The following is a 17,642-nucleotide window of genomic DNA, read 5'->3' as shown; positions in this document are numbered from 1 at the left end:
TTCAGTCCCCATTCAATCTACAGTTATCCATTCTTTCTCTCCAACTGAGCTCGCATTGACATTCTGCAATACACAGTTAACTGCAGAGTGAGTGACATTACGGTGGTGACACCAGATCTTTGCAACCTGAACTCTCCAGTATAAACAAAAAGCAGAAATGAATCCCCTGTCTCCTGAGCATTAGCAGTTCCTGAAAAGAGCAAATGCAGAATTGCTTTCCTTATGGTCAAAAATGAATACTGCGAGGAAGTGACTGGAGGGCATTTTAGATTTCATGTTAAAGAAACAAAGCACAAATTGACTTTTTATAAAGGTCAAGTGAAAAAATGGATATCTTAAGGCTGCAGAGAATTTCTACTCCGTGTTCAGTTCTGTTTATATACAAAAATGAGGAGAAAAATATTGTCATGGCCAGCTTAACAGATGATCTGGCTCGGGACAAAGGAAAGAAAAAAAGAGAAAAAAAGACGTTTTTTTCATGAAAGCCTGGTATTATACACAATATCATTTACAATCATTTTCCTCAATGGAAGTTATTATGTTGCCCTTTCACAAACCATCTCCGCACTAACAAAATCTATCCAGCACGGCTTGCACATAACCTGCAGGTTCCTGCATTTGCCACTGGTTTGTAAATTAGTTGGTTATGTGCTGAAACAGGTATTTAGGATACATAATTCATCCTCTATTCCAAAAATACACAAAATAACAAATAATACCCATACTGAAAATCATATTTTCACATTGCTTTCACATGAGCTAAATCGTGTCCCATGTGAGCTAACTAAACAGCTTTGTAGTAATTTAAATAAAAATAATAATAATAAACAACAACAACAACAACAACAAAAACTCCTGAAGCTGATATTTTAATCTGAACCAGTTTTAACCATTACACATCTGGTGACATTCATCCCACAGTTTGCTTTGTTCATGCCATTGCTCAATTCACTGCGGTCTCAGTACACTGTGGTTCACCTCCTACACGGGAGAGGAGCGCTCGGACCAAGGACACCACAGCCTGATGAAAAGGAAGCAAGAGGGCAGCCTGGGGGAAACAGCAGCAGCGCTAATGGAAACAACAAAAATCAGAATGGTCAGAAACACACAACCTAAAAAAAGGTTTTGCTGCTTCCTTCCCTACAGCCTCTCAGTGCTTTCTTCTCCCTGCACAAATACTGCACGTTTTGTCTGCTTGCTTGGGAAGGAGGCTACTCCCTTTCCAGAGATCACAAGCGTGTTTCATAAGGGGCTGAGCAAGCTCTTCAGAATAGAAGCCACTGCCCCCAAATGTTCATCTCCCTCCATCTGTACGCGAGCACTCCCTTCCAGCCCGCTTTAAATTTTCTGCTCAGGGAGATCAGGGTTGTTGGGTCTTTAATCTCCTCCTCACAGTTTCACATACAAACCTTGGCTTCGATATTTGGATACATTTCCTCCTTTTTTTTTTTTAAATTCTCTTTTGAAGCCAAGTCGCTGAGTGAATCGTAAAGGGAGAGAATTCCAAGAGCGTTAGCTTCTCTGCTGTTCCCAGGGCAGGTCTGGGCCAAAATAAACCCCTGCCGTGCCAGCAGCAGTTACTTACAGTCAAACACCAGGCAGCACAGCACTCTGCAGCTTCCCAGTCCGAACTGTCTCCCATTGCCCTTGTTAGAGATAGCCTCCTTAGAGACTCTGTCTCCAGCTGCACCCCTTCCCATGTTCGTCTTGAGTCACAGACTAACGAGCAGAAAAGAAAGCAGTGAAAAGGTAAATAGTCTGCCTTGGATCCCGAAAGTCTCTGCCCAGAGCACAACCTGCTTTGCTCCAAAAATTTTCCATTCCCACCCTCATTTCTGCTTCGTAGGAAAGGTTTTAGAAAGTAGTTACAGAAAGCGGTGGTTTACGGTGTGCCTTCCCTCCACCACTTCTGTTCGCGCAGTGAAGTCGGATGCCGAAACCAAATTCCTGTTAAAGAATTCGAGGAGCAAACGGCCGCTGCTTCACGGATCTCCGGTACGCCAGGAGGGACCAAACCTGACAACTGGGCAGAGAAGTTGCAGGCAGAGATCTGTCACCCAAGTCAGTCATTGCACAGAAAGATGCAATTATTTTTACTTTCTGGAAAGAAGCTTAACCTTAAAACTCAAGCCATGGTCTGAAGCCTGTTACTACAGCTATTTGATCACGTTACAATTGATTTAAAGAATTTAATATCATTGTCTCATAAATTTCATTACAATCATGGGAAGAATTTTCCCCATAGTTGTTTTCAGTCTTCTACACAAGTAGATGAATTTGCACCAGCTCTGTTCACACCCATTTTGCATAAACATTTATACCACAAATTCTGGTCAGTGTCGTGTTTGTACAGAGTAAATTTCAAATGTTTATGGGCAAAAGGCTGTACAGGAAATGCCTGAGCATTTGATCAACCAGCAAATGCAAACAACACCATGACAATTGCAGTTTGAGTGATTGTCAAATAATGGCAAAAAACTGTCCATGAGCAAGCCTCAGACATGCAAAATTTCATAAATTTATAAAACGATGTCTGATCACTCATTCTGTATAGACAACAAACATAACCAAGTAAACCGGGGATACTGAAGTGACGAATTTTTGCCATAGGTTCCGTCATCTTCAGGGTAGAGCACTGGAAAGCCTCACACTCTAATTTGCATGAGGTATGCCGGTAAGTCTTCAGGAAAATACCAACCCAATCTATTGCCCGATCTATTCAGAGGCACTATTTCCTCATTTTTTTCAACACGTCTTCGCATTCCTCTCCAAGACTGGTAAGCTCCCTGCTCATAAGGCTGGCCCAGGAGACAAACAGCTCAACCACTCGCACCTCCACGCCCTGCCTTAGGGAAGAACCATCCTTCAGGTCACTTTGATTCTGAGACGGCATCACTGTAAACCACAGGCTTTTACAACATTAAGGCATCAGGAAAGCATTCTCTTTAGTATGATCATAAAAACCTGAGAGTGTTTTTGACCGCTCAGTCACAGATTGAAGTGCCTAAGCCTGAACAAGGAGGCTAAGCTGGGAGTCCTCATTCTCTCACACATACACACACACACGCACTTTTTGTAATTGGTTCTGTTCTAATCACAGCTCCTCCTTCATGCTTTCCTCTTCTTTGTATTTATTTCTTAGCGTTCCTAGCTCCAAATACCAGCCACTGCAGCAAATCCTCTAGTTCTCAAGGGCAGTAATAGTAGAAGGGATTTTTTAATTCAATCAAACGTCTAACAAATCACAGGAATTAACTAGTCTTTCATTTGTGTTGTTTTTCTCATGGTTGCAGTCTCCTCTCACTTCCACCCCGATCCTTTTTTCTGTTCCCCCCTCTTTTCTGTTTCCATATGAATCTGACTTTTCATTTTCCCCATCCGCGTTCCAGCTCTCTCTCTCCCCCTCTCGCAGTGCTGCTGGAACATGCAGCAGGAAAATGATGGATGATCACCTGTCACAGCTTGTTTATTATAATTCAGACAATCAATTACACATCCCTAATGCTGGTTGTCCCGCTGGAAATTTACATGCTCGGCACAGACCAATGTGAAAATGGAATCTCATTTGCCAAATGTCTTTCTGTGGGTACGGCGTGATGATTACAGTCTGGTTATTTCAACAGTTGTGTGTGTCTGACAATGTCATCGCTTACTGCTTGCCACAGGTCACATTGCTCTGAGGCATTATTTATTGTGTTCTGCAGGCTGAGGCTTTCAGAGGACAAAGATGTTGCTAAAGCCACCGTGCTCAGGGCAAGCAGGCAAGGTAGATCAGAGAGCAGGCACACAGCTCCGGTGCCCATCACCTGCCTTTGTTTCCACTGGTGTGAATCCTTGTACCCTCTCCACCTTCTTTTTTTTTATGGATGACTGCCTTGTATTAAAGGGCTCCTGCCTTGACAGGCAGGGCTCTGGCAAGGGGAAAAGCTGCTCATGCAGCTAAATAATCCCAGGACAGCTAGCGATTTAATAAGGAGCAAAGAATTGCAGATAGATGAGACAAAGGGGAAAACCAAAAAGAGCTTGTAAGCGTTAAGCTAAAATGCAATACGGGAGTCTGTGCCGAACCTGCTGGGAAAGGGTCCCGTGGATTTCACTGACTGATTTGAGTGGTAGGGTTCATTCTTCCACCTAATTAGAAAGAACGTGGGAGATCCTGCAGGGAAAAGGATGTAGAGAATGGACTGAGCAGCCCGTCCTGGGAAGGTTTTGATCTGAGGGAGCCGCAACATCAGGACAAGAAGGGAAGATATAAATATCATGTGTGAACTGTGTTAATGAGCAAATTTAAAAACACAAATTTCTGTAAATGTAGGTTTTAGAAATCCTAGGCACGGGATGCTTCAACAGTATGCCCATCTGTGAATAGGGACACGCGTATACATGCAAACATGCATAATATACAAAGGAAATTTCCTCTCCCTTAGCAGGTGAGAAAGGCAGGGAAAGGAAGGTACCTTTCTTGTCTGGGAGCCAAGTTTCTAACATCTCCCTGTTAATTGGAGAGAAGGACATAAGAATTGTCCCATTAAATCATCTTGCTGCCTTAGGCTTGCTGTTCTCTGGCACAGAAGTCAGCTGCTTCCCTCCACCTTTCTGCTGGACACAGACTGGTTTGGATTTTGTACCTAAAGAGCCTGAGCAAAAAAGCGCCCACAAAGTCATTCCCAGAAGGCTCGGGTGGAAGATGGAGAGTAAAATTGTTATACCCACTTTCTAAACGTCAGTCTCAGTCGTGCATGTGGCTGTACTTTTCAATACAGCAGTTAATCTGTCGGATTAGTTACTTCACTTGGTTAAAATTATGTTTGAGTATTCAGCATCTAAATGGTGCTCTTCGATTTCACACTGTGCACTCATTTGTTTTTCTGCTTTCTGACTTCTTAGAAAATCCTCCTGTTCTATGGTATTATTACATATTTATACTTGTATTGATATCAAGTGCACTTCCAAAAAATTTGTATAATTAATGGCTTGGTTTTTTTTTTTTTTCTTCTTTCCCTCCATTTCCTTCTCAGTAAAGTTACACTTTTCTTCTTTGACTAATTTCTGACTAGTGTGACTCCATGCCAGATTGTGCCACCACAAAATAAGGAATTCAAGGAAGTGCAACTGTCTTACTGCCACCGACTACAGAGCTCAGGTGCAAAACTGGAGCGGGGCACTAACGGGGCACTGGGGGAGCAGGCCTCATCAAGCATCCCAGTCGTCACTGTGGGGCACTTGCAGAAGGATGGATACCTGCTGATTTGAAAGACCTTCACACGAATTCACAGGAATCAGAACTATCCCCGGGAGTAGTCCTGTCTGTTATAAATGCCTCAGCACTGAACAGGACGGTCTCAAAGCAATTCAAATATTTCTACATTCTCTCTCCTCAAGGCATTCACCACTGGCTCAGAGTTTGGCGATTCTGGAAGACTTACGTGCCACAGGAGGAAGAAGATAAGGAAGGACACATCCACATCATTTAAAGAGCAGATGTGGAGCAATAGCTCAGACATTGGCCTGTATGAGAAAGGATGGCGCTGCAAACACTCAGATACAGGCACACCGAAGCATGCATACAACACTCAAAAGCCAAACACAAATTCTGTTGATCTGTGCATGTATGTAGCTCTACAGATATGGGCTCAGGCACGCATTATGATAGAAAACTTCAGGCTTGGCCATATCCCGAGTACGGTTAACCATGCAGGTTCTTAGAGTATTGGCAAAGTCAGGTTGGATGCCCATAAAAGAGATGTTTCATGGGATTTAGATATTTGTGTGCTGGCTTTGTGAATGGTAAACAGTTTGTTTCTGCATTTCTCATCCATATTCTGCATTCTGTTTTCATTTATTTACGTGCGATGCAATCTCTTGTTCACCGAGGTTTTATCAGTTATACACGTACAACGTATGCACGGATGCAGAATTTGGCCTACTGTGAATGACAAAGAGAGGAAAATATCTGAGGGCTTTTGCTCCCTCTTTTCTTTCTGAGCACATTAAGCTTCTTAAGTTTGAATGTTCCTACTGAGTCAGATATTGACAGACATATTTGCCTTTTAGTGCTTTCAGGTTCATTGGTTGTGTGAACTTGAAAACACAGCTGGTAAACATGGAAAACATCCTCAACTTCAAAAGAGAACGTCAAGGCATTTGGAATTAGAACCAAAATGCAGATATAAAAATAAATTTCATACATGAAATATTGTCCAAAAAGAAAGACCTGCCCATTGTATTTGGGAGAAATGCAAAAACTAATTTCATTTGTATGACTTTGGACGTTCTCAAACACAATCAGACACTTCAACGTGGGTTTTTGCAACAATAGCCAGTGTACTAATCTCAAAGCCTGAACAGAAAACTTCATACAGAGAGGCGTATCTTGGTTGGATTCCAGTGTTTGGATGTGATAATCTCGCTCCATGAGACTGAAATGTATTTTCCCCACTTATTTTAATATTTCCATCTAATTAATATTTTATAGCAGACAAATACAATACAGTCTGCTTGAACGCAATACTACGAGCCTGTGCTTGTCATAAACAAGACAGTCTCAGTGCACTGCATCGGAAGATTCAATAGAGTAAACTCTGACCTTTGAGTGATGGAGAAGAGGACTGGTAGATAGGAAAAATAACATCGGATACTCCTAACCTACATCTTCTCTCACTTAAAAAAATCAGAGAGAAGTTCTATTCTCTTACTTCAGATTCTTTGATATCCAAATTTAACTGCAAAACTCAAGAATTCAGCCCAATGGATAAAGCAATTGTCACACACTACAATAAAACCTCTGATTCTTACACAAGAAGCCTCCAGTGAAGGTTCAGATCTATGAGAGTGAGAACAAAGAAGTTCTTGTCTCTGTCCAAGTTACTTTTCTTCCCTTGCATTTTCTCCTCCCTAAAACAGAGTATTGATGTCTTTGCTTACTCAGTACCAGTATATATTTTTTTCAAAAATAAGTATACGAACTTTAATCTGTGAGCACAAAAATATTAGCACTGTCTGCAGAAAAGCCATGACATCTATGACACCCCCAAAAAAACTAGATTAAATAACAAGTTTCTACTTCAATAAGCAGGACTAACCCTAAAGAGGGGTGGCCTGCTGTTCAGAAGGGTTGTCTTACCAAGGTGGAGGACGAGCAGCGAGTCTTCCCAGGCAGCGAAATGGTGATGTACTGATGAGACTTTTAAAGATCTTATGAACCAACTACTGTTTTTTTCTCAGTTCTGTGTGCACATAAGTCAGAAAACAGGCCTTTTTTTCTTCCTTACAAAATACAGGCAGAAGAAAGTACATAGCTTGGGATGACAGCTACGTATGTTCCCTGAGTGAACAGATGTATGAGATGTAGTTGTGTGTGACAGCAGAAGACCGGAGCAGATAAATTTAGAAGAACCTCTGAGACCTTTGTTCCTATTGAGACCATGTGTGATATCCATGGTACTGGGCTCAGCAAGTCTGTGTGTAGCAGATCATGTTGGTTATTTATTCATATGTTCAAATCTCTGCCTCGGCAGCCCTGTGAAAAGTAATATTGGCTGCAAATCCCACTGAGTCAACTCAAACTATAACAAAGCATTCTCTCCCTCTGCATATACATGCACACACATGTATACACACACGTGTTGACCATGGTGGTTTTATTTTTAACTAACCTGTTGTTAGAGGAGCAGCACACTTAGCATTTAGGCTACATGTGCATCTAATTTCACAAATGAGGCAAGAGCATGTGAAAGGGCTTGAGTCCTTCTTACATAGCACAAGGCTTCCTGTGCTCCTGAGAGTTCTGTATGAGTTGGCATAAAACAAAGTCTGCTGAGGGGGTTAGGGAGGAAATGGAGCAATCAAGTGTGTAAGGAGTCACTGCTACCCACAGAGGGAAATGTCGTTCTGAAGCCGGCTGAAGTGAATCATATTGAACCCTCAGCCTCTTTTCTTTTTCTTTTTTCCTACTACTGTCTTCAGAAAGATGCAATAGTTACTAATGGGAAGAAACGTAAACAAATGCTAGCTCTTATTGCTGTAAAATCCTAATTGTATACGAGAGAGTGTTTGGGATCAGGAAGGCCACCTCTGTCATTACCTGTGGAATGTGAAGCCAGGCTGAAGGAGGAGGGAGTGCTGCGGCATCATTACTACTTGGCTTGGTATATTAGCCAGGCTGTGAGGATCAAAATGGTGCCAGCTGTCTGCAGGTGCTTAGTGAAGTAAGATCTCAAGAGGGACCCTGTAAAACAAGGTGTGCTCTGAGATACTTTGAGTGAGGACACAGTGCTTCCTGAGCCTGGTGCTAGCTGCAGAATGACTGCCCTGAACAACTGCAGGACTGCTCACAGCCCAGGCTGCTGGCTTAGGCAGCCAACCCTGATGCCTTCTGTGCCAGGCTCATAATTCGGTCAATTCTGCCCAGAATGTGAAGTACACCTTGCCTCCACGACAGGCTTGAGACACACACAGATACATGAGTCAGGGAAGGTTTGTGTGCTCCCAGGGGAGAAGTTTTCTCACTCTTCCGCATCAACTACAAACTTGGGAGCTGCCACAAGACTCACTTCCAAACTGAGGTGCGGCCAGAAAATCTAATCCATTAAAGAAGCTTTTTTCCTCCTAAACTTCTACCTTGTGAAACAGCCAAATTCTCACACTTACAAGGAAAGTTCCTTTCCTGCTGCCCCCAACAAACTTGCTGCAACTGGAATTCGAGTTTGCTTATTACGGTGGACTCAAGTTACACCAGACGTCTCATTCCTCCTCGCTCTAACTGGTATTTTGCTGTTCATGCAAGTCCCGCTGTTTTACAAAACAGATCCCTTTCTACATTATTTTTGTTACTTATTCGTAGCATAGGAGCACCGAAAAGTTCTCCACCAACTCAGTTTTTGACTGTTAGGCACTACACAATCACATACAGGGGGACCACCTTTCTATCAAAGAATTATAGTCTAAACAGGCGATGCAGACAAAGGGCAGAAAACCAAGAGGCAGAGAGAGTTTACTTGTCCAAGGTCAAAAGCACAGCTGGTAATACAATCTTCCTATTCTTATTCCATTACTCAAACCACTAGGCAAAAGTGTCTTCCTAGCCTCCTCTCCCTCCAGTTCTTATCCAACCGCTCGAAATCCCCCAACTGTGGCGTGTAAACACTGCGCAAATCAGTAACACATGTGGAGAGCTCGGATGCTACCCCATGCAAGGGATATGCTGAACCTGTCTGGAAAGCGTGACTCAAGACGCACACGAGACATTGCATGTTGTCACAGGGCTGAGGTGCAAAAAGGGCTCAGTTCGTTCTGCAGCGCTACCTGGCAAGCACCGAATGCTCTCTGCTCCTACTGACGGAAGCTTTCGGTTCCCTGCAGCACCCCAACCTCGTGTCAGCTCCTCTCTTTCTACACCATCGAGCACTTTTACAGACATTGCCAACTGATGCATGCAATGTATTTCTGAAATAAAGACCAGGTACTTGTTCCTCCTCTGCGGGCGCGCTCCCCAGAGCAAATGATTCGTGTCGCTCGAGTCGGAGCACCGCCATCCGTGCGAGCGAACGCCTCGCTCTTCACGGGTTGCAGGAGGTAGCAGAGAGGACCCACTATTTCGCCCGCAGCATTCCTGGTCTTGCTTGAGTGCACTTTTTGACAGTTAAGAACGGAGTTTTGCTGAGTCAGGCAGCTCCCCCAGCTGCTCACCGGAAACACAGCTGTTATGCAAAAATAACCATGAAGGCGACAACTTGGGCTTTTTTAGAGAAAACGAAAAGCAAAACACAGTGACCCTCAAACTCAATAACAGGCTCCTGAAGCTGTTCAGTTAGATGCAATCCTACTTCGTGCACCTCTCCTATTTGGGGCCAGGGCCTGTGCTGAGCACTGTCCTGTTCTTTTTAGGCTGTGTCTGGGTGACAGGGCAGGAACCAGAGCCATCTCCCCTCCTGATTTTGCTGATCCAGACCGGGAAATCTGAGCTCACTGTTTAATTAGGAAAGGATGGGGGAGGGTGACAGGCAGGTGGACAGCTAATAAGTGGAACCCCACATTGCAGCCCATTGCCTGTATCAGGTTATGGAACAATATCAAACCCGGGCTGGCCAAGCTGCTGTTTCCTTGTGCCTGTGTCCGCGGCGTCCCCAGTTGTGCGGTGGCACCTGTTCCTCTGAATGCGAGCACAAGCTGTTCCCTCGGCGCTCCAGCACATACGAGTCACGACTCTCAGATTCAGCAGCTACTTGGATAATGCCCTCATTTCTTAAAGGGCTCTGGCTCCATTGCTGCTGGCCAGCTCAGTACCACCCTGCACAGAAACTGCTCCAACAAGAGCTGAAGTCTGGGAGAGGGTGGAATCAAAACACAGCCACCTGAAATGGGGGAAGCTGAGTGATCACAAGCAAAAAAAAAAAAAAAAAATGGAATTGGCTTCTTTAGGTAGGCAGTGGAAGATCTGCAGTGGTTTGTTGATCCTGAATGTGACCAGCACCGAGGCATCTGCTACATGACCTCATTTATCAAGGTCCCCTAGCTTCCAAAAAGAGTAGCAATACGTAGGGAAACACACAGCACCCTCATCCATTGGCTGGGTGAAGAGGAGGAAGGAGAAATGAGGGGGTGTCTCTCTGTCCTTCTTTAAAAGCCCATGGTTTTGTTCTACACAGCATGTGCTGTAGATGGGTTAAACCCACCAGGCTTCTCAGCATCCCTGCCATGGATCTGCTGAGGTGCCCTTCAAGCCCTGGGCACAGCACTCATTTTGCCTCCAAACAGGCCAATTAAAGGTCAGTCCTGAACAACCTTAATCTCATTTCACCTCTCCCCAGCCGCTGAGAGAAGTGAGCTGCCCTTTCCCTCACCCTACAGCTGCTGCCCGGGGAATTACACCTAGCAGTCCCCAGCAGATTAATTTGGAGAGGCCCCAAGTGGCAAATAAACGAAGAGGGTCCTGTGGCAAGCCGCAGAAAGCATCATGTTAATGGCCCCAGAAATCAAAATGAAGAGGATAATTAAACGTAGGCTGGGAAGGAGGGAGTAGACAGGGGCAAGAGAAGAAGAAAAGTTACAGTGGACATTCAAACGAGGCAGCAAGCAGGTATTAATTCACATAGTGGTTATGTGAACAACAACGGGTGCCCAGAAATTCTATTTAAAGGCTGTAATATTAATTTAATGGGGGAGAAAATCTAATACAATTCCCACAGAATTTTTCAATTAAATTAATGTGTTGGGCTTTAATGGATATCTTAAGTAGCAAGCATGATTAACAGAAATACTGCATAAATTACACTTACATATTTCATTTAAAAAAAACCTGGCACACGGCCTTGCCATGCAGGGAACCTTATTCTTTTAAATACAGTTACAGCTGGACGCCAGAGTTTAGAATTCCCCTGCTCGGAGATGAACCGTTTCCTCTTGGGATTTTTCTCCTTCCCATAGTCTTGACCAGCAGCAATGCGATTCCAGAGAACCAGGAGGAGCTGAAGCTGTGAACCATGTTCTTATCCCCGTTTGTACAGTGTCTGGGGAACGAGGGTCTGGGCTGTGCGCAGGACTTCAGGGTTGCCGCAATACACCTGATGCGTTATTAACCGCAGCTTCCTGCGGGAGGAACCCTGCCATGGCTGAACACTCGGGTAAGACGAAGCCAGGCAATGTAGCAAGGAAGAATTTTAACGACATACTGCCCCCGTCCTAACCACGGTGCCAGCACCACGAGCACAAAACCCAAGGCTCCAGGAATGGTACAGATGTAACCACAGCATCCTGCTCAGTCCTCCACAAAACAGACTTATGGGCTTTCAGATAAGCTGCCCAGGTCGCATAGCCCAAACCAAGCCCCGAACTGTACGGAAATAAGCTACTCAGTCAACATCCCATCTCCAACCTCGTTCCCCTTCTCAACCTCAGACACCTCCCTATTGCCATTCACAGCCCACACGACTGCACCCTCATGCAGGAGAGCCTCGGTGCTGACCGTTTTGACCACTGATACCTCATGTGGTGTTGGTGAGGCCCTCCTAAAATCACGCTGCATTTCTCCCCCCTACTTCCTGCACTAGTGCATAGTAGGAACCAATGCAGAGGTGTCCAGTAGCAGATGTTGGCCATGCGTTACATGTAGTGACTTTTAATTCAGGCAAGAATTGCAGTGCTAGAAGAAGAGGTCTATATATGTACCAGTGTGGTGGGGCAGTGCCTGCAGTCAGCACCAATTGCTCAGGAGCAGCTCTGCAGTGCACCTGGAGAGGAGCCATTGCTCTCGTGGTTTCAGACGGCTCATCACCTTATTAATTAGTGAGTGCTGTCACATAGCTGGCTTACAGATTTTAACATTCGTAATGCAGAGGTAGGAAGAGTTTTGGTGGAAGCTCAAGGCATTGGTTGTTGCAGTACAACCACTTTTAGAAGCTGCATATATCATTCATCAGATGAGCTCAGCATAGTTGTACCCCGTATCAACTGTTTTTTTAGCTTATACCCACACATCGAGCTAAATTTTATCACAGAGATACCACACATACATTTCATACTTCCGCCCACACAATCCGCACAGAGATGTATTCAACAAGCTTTACAAATACTTGAACGAGAAGAAGATCCTGCAGATAAAATAGATCCAAGTTTTATTCTCAGCCTAACTACTATGTGAACCAGCCGCCCCTCTGAGCAATTACTAGACATCAATTTTCAGCAGCAGTGTCTCTCACCTCACTCTTAATTTTGGAGAACTGGGGCTTCAACTCTCCTCTTGCTTAGCAATTAACCCGTCCTGAAGAAAGCAGGGACTGATATGCCCTAAACATCAAGACTCAGTTCCTTCAAGTCAAGCCTTCAAAAAAGCAAACTTTCTGAATTAGCGGTAATTTTGAGTATTAAAGACACAACAATTAACTTTCTAATTTGCAAACCTAGTTCAATAAATTTTTACAATTTTCATAATCATGAATCCTAAATAAATATTTCACCCAAACACTTTAAGGCTGCTGCACAGCAGGTGCTAGTGAATGCTAGGTGTTACTATTTTTCTTGTGAAAATCCTGTCAGCAGCTCCACGCTGTGCTATCCAGAACAGCTTCCAATGAAGAAAAATTGCTTGTCACTTGCTGCCTCAAGATGCGAGATAGTTAAAGTTAAGCAGAAGCCATATTGCTGTGTTTTCTCTTTCTTTCATAAAACACAAATAAAGTACCCTCTGGAAATATGTGAGCTGAAGTGACAGGCATCTCTTGAATGCTTTTAATTGCTGCCAAAAATAGTCAGAAGCTTTTACCAAAGTTAACACAGACAAAATTTTCATGGAAAGCATCAGCTCCGTGTGAAAAGAAGCTAGCTATTTCATCAGTTAAAATAAAAACAGCAATTACACACTTTAGCTCTTCCAAAAATTCCATTGTACCTTACAACAGTGAGGGACATTTTAAATACAGTGGAGAATGCGTGACACTTGGCACACCAGCTCACTTCTATCACTGCACAGTAACACCATTCCCTGCCACTAGTAGGCAGATTTTAATCATCTTCTTTTCATTATTGTTACAATAGTCCCTAATAATGCCAGTCAAGGACTAGAATCTCATTTGCTAAACTCAGCATAAAGCCAAAACGCTCCCAGCATGTTCAACAACAGACGTATTTAAATCACGCATTCAGAGCTCCTGTAACCTTGTATCGCTGATAAAAATTCAAGCTGAGATAGGGGAAGATTCACTCCCAGGTTACAAAAAAAATTATCCTTCTCTCGTTATAAATGCAACCCGTACATGCTCCCCAGGCCAGCAGGAGGGTCTCTCGTTGCCCAAAGTCCTGTGCACTATAGGGTCAGCCATACGCAACCACTTTGACCGAAGACATTGGCAGCGCTCCGAGTGCTCGTCCCACCAGTGCTAGGAGATGGCAGCGCATATCTCATGTTATAGCCAGGCAGAAAACAGTTTTCTTCTCTCCCAAAATGTTGCAATTTCTTTCCTCTTCCTGTCTCATTTATCATCACAAAGAGCTAAGAGGTCTCCTAGGCTGTATTTCTGATTGTTTCCCCCGTTTTCCACGAAACAGAAAGAGACTAAGATGTCCGCGTACTCAAGGCACTCATGTGGAAAATTGTCAGTCTGCCTGCTCCGGACCTCTGACCTGACCTAGATCTGCACCACCGCAGGTAAATTCTCTCAACATGAGGCTTTTATTATTATGGGATAGTGTTCTGGGACAGGTCTTCCTTCTAGCTAAAGCTAGAAGGGTGGAAGGTCTGGACCCAAGGGACAACCCTGACAGTGTTCCCCAGCCACATTCTTGACAAAGAAGACCCATTAATGGGTGTTTTCTGAAACATAAACTTTTTTTTTTTTAAAACATCCTGGCCAGCTGTAGCCTAAAACCTGTATTTCCTGAACACTGACACCTCCCAGTCAAGCCAATGCATTCACAAGATGTACACGATGCAGGATCAGGCTCCTTGTGTTAAATTTACTATTTTTCCAGTTTGTGGTATTTAAGTTTTGCTTCTCTGGTATCCAGAACAAACATACATCAGCATGAAAACAACCCATTAATAATGTCTAATGTTTTCCCCCTAAAACTACCATGATCTCACCACTTCCAAAGCCCAAAGGAAATTAAAGCACAGCTCAAGAGGATGGCGCTGAAGGATACAACTTAAAACCCACAAAAGCTGGGAAATTTCTGTGTGAAGGCTGCAAATCCGGGCTTGGATAGACGCTCATAATGAGCTGAAATGAAATTATTCCAGTCTGTAACCTGAAAAAAAAGAAAGCTTGCCATGTAGCAAACAGGAAATCCCAGAATTTATAGATGACCCTGTTACAAAGCAAATGTTTTGGAACAAATCGTTCTTTCCCTAGCGCCTGTTTTCCACTGTTTTCTCTCCTGCACTTTCCCCTATAATCCAAGAGCCAGAGCAGCACCGTCTGGCTGCCACTGGTAGTGGCATTCCTCGGGCCCACACCCACCGGCACAAGATGTGAGCGACTGAGCAAGGGACTCGGCTTGAAAGCGTGCCTGGGTTTTTTCAGCTGTATCAGTTAGCATAATACAAGGTATTACCCTCTCCCTGTAAAACTTGCCTTTTTCTGTTCCCATTGATCATTGTAACGGGAGTACAATTACTTCTACTATAAAACTGAAGTTTAAAAAGCCTGTGCCTAGGTGTGTGACACGTGGAACTTCTGTCCTCAGCCAATCCTAAATTTCACCTGCTCCTTGTACGTGCAGTAAAGGGGACTGCAAGGAGAAAAGCAGCAGCAAAGAAAACACCCTTTGCCAGCTTCCCTCCTTTTCTTCTGCTGCTCACCGTGGTTCAGAGACTCAAAGGGACTGCTGAGAAAAGGGGGAGCTCTCACGACAGTAACCCAGGTGGAGGTGGTCATAAAGGAGAAGCACGGCTGGGTGCCAGTCTCACCAAGACAAGGAGGAGCCGCTTGCCTGCCTTCCTACCACCACAGCCCTTCTCTCTCCTTTGGGAAGGAGACCCGTGAGGTCAGGAAATGCTGCGAATAGCCATGCAGCACATCCTGCGCGGCCTTTGGGTCACCTCCCAGATGCATGCAGGACAGCTGGAGAGGCTCTGTAGTACTGCAAAAGGCCGTGTCCATAAATGCCTGGCTCAGGAACGCCTGCTGCCCCACTGGTCTTAACCCAGTAGCTGGCAGGGCTGACAGATCTGCCCTGCGGGCACAGCGAGCATGTGTCTGCACTTGTTCCAGGTAACAGGGTCACGCAGCAGAGACTCTCTGTTATCTGTGCTTTTACAAAAAAACAGGCGTGCCAAGGAAGGCTGGGCTCAGCTGCACCTGAAAGAGCAAAGTCTGTGCTCCCAAAGGACAGCGTTCACTGCTCGGCATGACCCAAGGACTTGACTCCTGGCAGTATGGAAACCATCTATCAGAGAATCTCTCTTTTCCATTTCTTTTCTTGCTCTCATCCTATACTAGGACTGTTTAAAGTAACAAATACACATTAAAAAAAAAGTCAAAAAATACACACATTTTTCCTCTGCAGCTATCAAATTGCCTGGGTTCCTAAACACTTTAAAAAAACAGATATTGAATATGTCTCTCCTTAGCAAATTTACTCTGGAGCATAAAGCATTTCCCACAGGAAGTCTGTGAGGCTCAATCACTATGACACAGTCAAGGGAAATTTAGACAGTCAAGGGAAATTTAGACTGATGTTTGAGAAGCCAGGACAAAAAGGATCAGCCCTTCTCAGGATGAAGAGAAGGTGCCTCGCTAAGTGGGGCTGGCAGAGCAGCTCTGAAATTCTCTTTAGATATGCAATTACAGTTATCCCTAGGGGTTTTGCTTTTGTGATGTTGCTTTTTAAAACCCTTCTCCAGAGTCAACAATTTGCCTGAATCGCTTCTTACTCATTTCATCTTCATGACTTCTGAAGGCATCTAATGAGCCACTTTGAAGTTTGCCTGAAAACAAAACAGGGAAAAAAAAAAAAAAAAAAAAGGCAACCACCCTGAGATGACATTAAATCTTTCTCCTGAAACTATAATCTTCAGGATTAGAGCTCAGCTCAGCTTTGTTTTAACACTCTGCTATCTTTGGATTAATGGACTTTGTCCTTATTAAGTTGAAATATCTTGGGGAGCAAATCCAAAATGTGGCACCTCTGATAGAATTATGCAGCCTTGATGGGCTATATACAGACTCAGAGCTGGGTCTGAAATTAAACATTTGAGGAAAACAGTTTGTTATCTCAGCTTCTGTTCAGAATACCATCTTGGCCTAAGTCAGTTCTTAAAACACTGCAGGTGCAATTGTGTGCAATTTAAAATGAGATAAATCTGGAGCTGCTCATGGTTTTCAGCAGAAGGTTTTAGATTTACAGTGGTTCGAGTGCTTAATCTGGCCTCATATCCCTTGGTCAACCCCGCATATGCACACTCATAAAGCTACAGAAGCAAACATAATTAAAAACACTATTTAACTTTATTGTCCGACTCCCTTCTCAATATCCCTCCACAAAGATGCATATTTTTGGTAATTTAAGAAGAAATCAAAAGAGTGGAAGATCTATGGAGATACGGCCAGTCTCTGCTGTGGCTGCAGCCTGCCAAATCCATCAGCTATGTGGTTTACATGGTTATTGCCATCAGTTGAAGAATTTCTTTCTTCATTTTAAGAAGAAAAAAAAAAAAAAAAAAAAAGCTGTTCTATTTTTGAAGACAGCTATCAACACTTTGTTATACAAAAGCATTTGAACTGTCTTGTAAAGGGCCCAATTGTACTGTGAGCTAGTTCTTCCTGAAGGGAGTCTGCAGGCTTCAGCCAGTTTATTCAATCATCTGTGCTAAGACTGATAATGTCGATGTGAGAGAGGCTGGGATTGTCAGCCTGTCTGAACGCTGACAGCTAGGGACAGATTTTCAAAGCAGCTCAGCTCCCACATATAAATGGCCACCTCTTAAAAACTGCCTCGCACGTAAGAAGCCATCAGCATGCTGTTTGCTGAGCAGTTTTTGAAATCCAGCCACACGACGGATATGCAAAGATAGCCAGCCTGCACGGAGGAATCTGTTTCAGATTCTCATGGGGTATTGTGCCATCAGCACATGCGTTACCAGAGGAGCTTGTTTTTTCACTCTGCATTTTGTTAAAGCCAAATCCTAAGAAGGAAGTGAGTCTTGGCAC

General features: G+C 44.0%; 2 long non-coding RNA genes across 3 annotated transcripts in view; both read right to left on the bottom strand.

The window, feature by feature from the left end:
• LOC121079654 overlaps nt 1-17,642 on the bottom strand; it is a 58,198-nt gene that overhangs the window by 9,668 nt on the left and 30,888 nt on the right. The gene's annotated exons all lie outside the window — the stretch shown is intronic.
• Nucleotides 857-4,097, bottom strand: LOC121079653. Its single transcript, XR_005825126.1, has 3 exons — nt 1,870-4,097; nt 1,586-1,719; nt 857-1,069 (listed from the first exon to the last, which is right to left on the bottom strand). It is a non-coding gene; the product is annotated as an uncharacterized LOC121079653 (long non-coding RNA).

The sequence above is a fragment of the Cygnus olor genome, chromosome 17 (genome assembly GCF_009769625.2).
Source record: "Cygnus olor isolate bCygOlo1 chromosome 17, bCygOlo1.pri.v2, whole genome shotgun sequence".
In the NCBI taxonomy this organism is placed as follows: domain Eukaryota; kingdom Metazoa; phylum Chordata; class Aves; order Anseriformes; family Anatidae; genus Cygnus; species Cygnus olor.
This window is presented reverse-complemented; position numbering and strand designations above follow the sequence as displayed.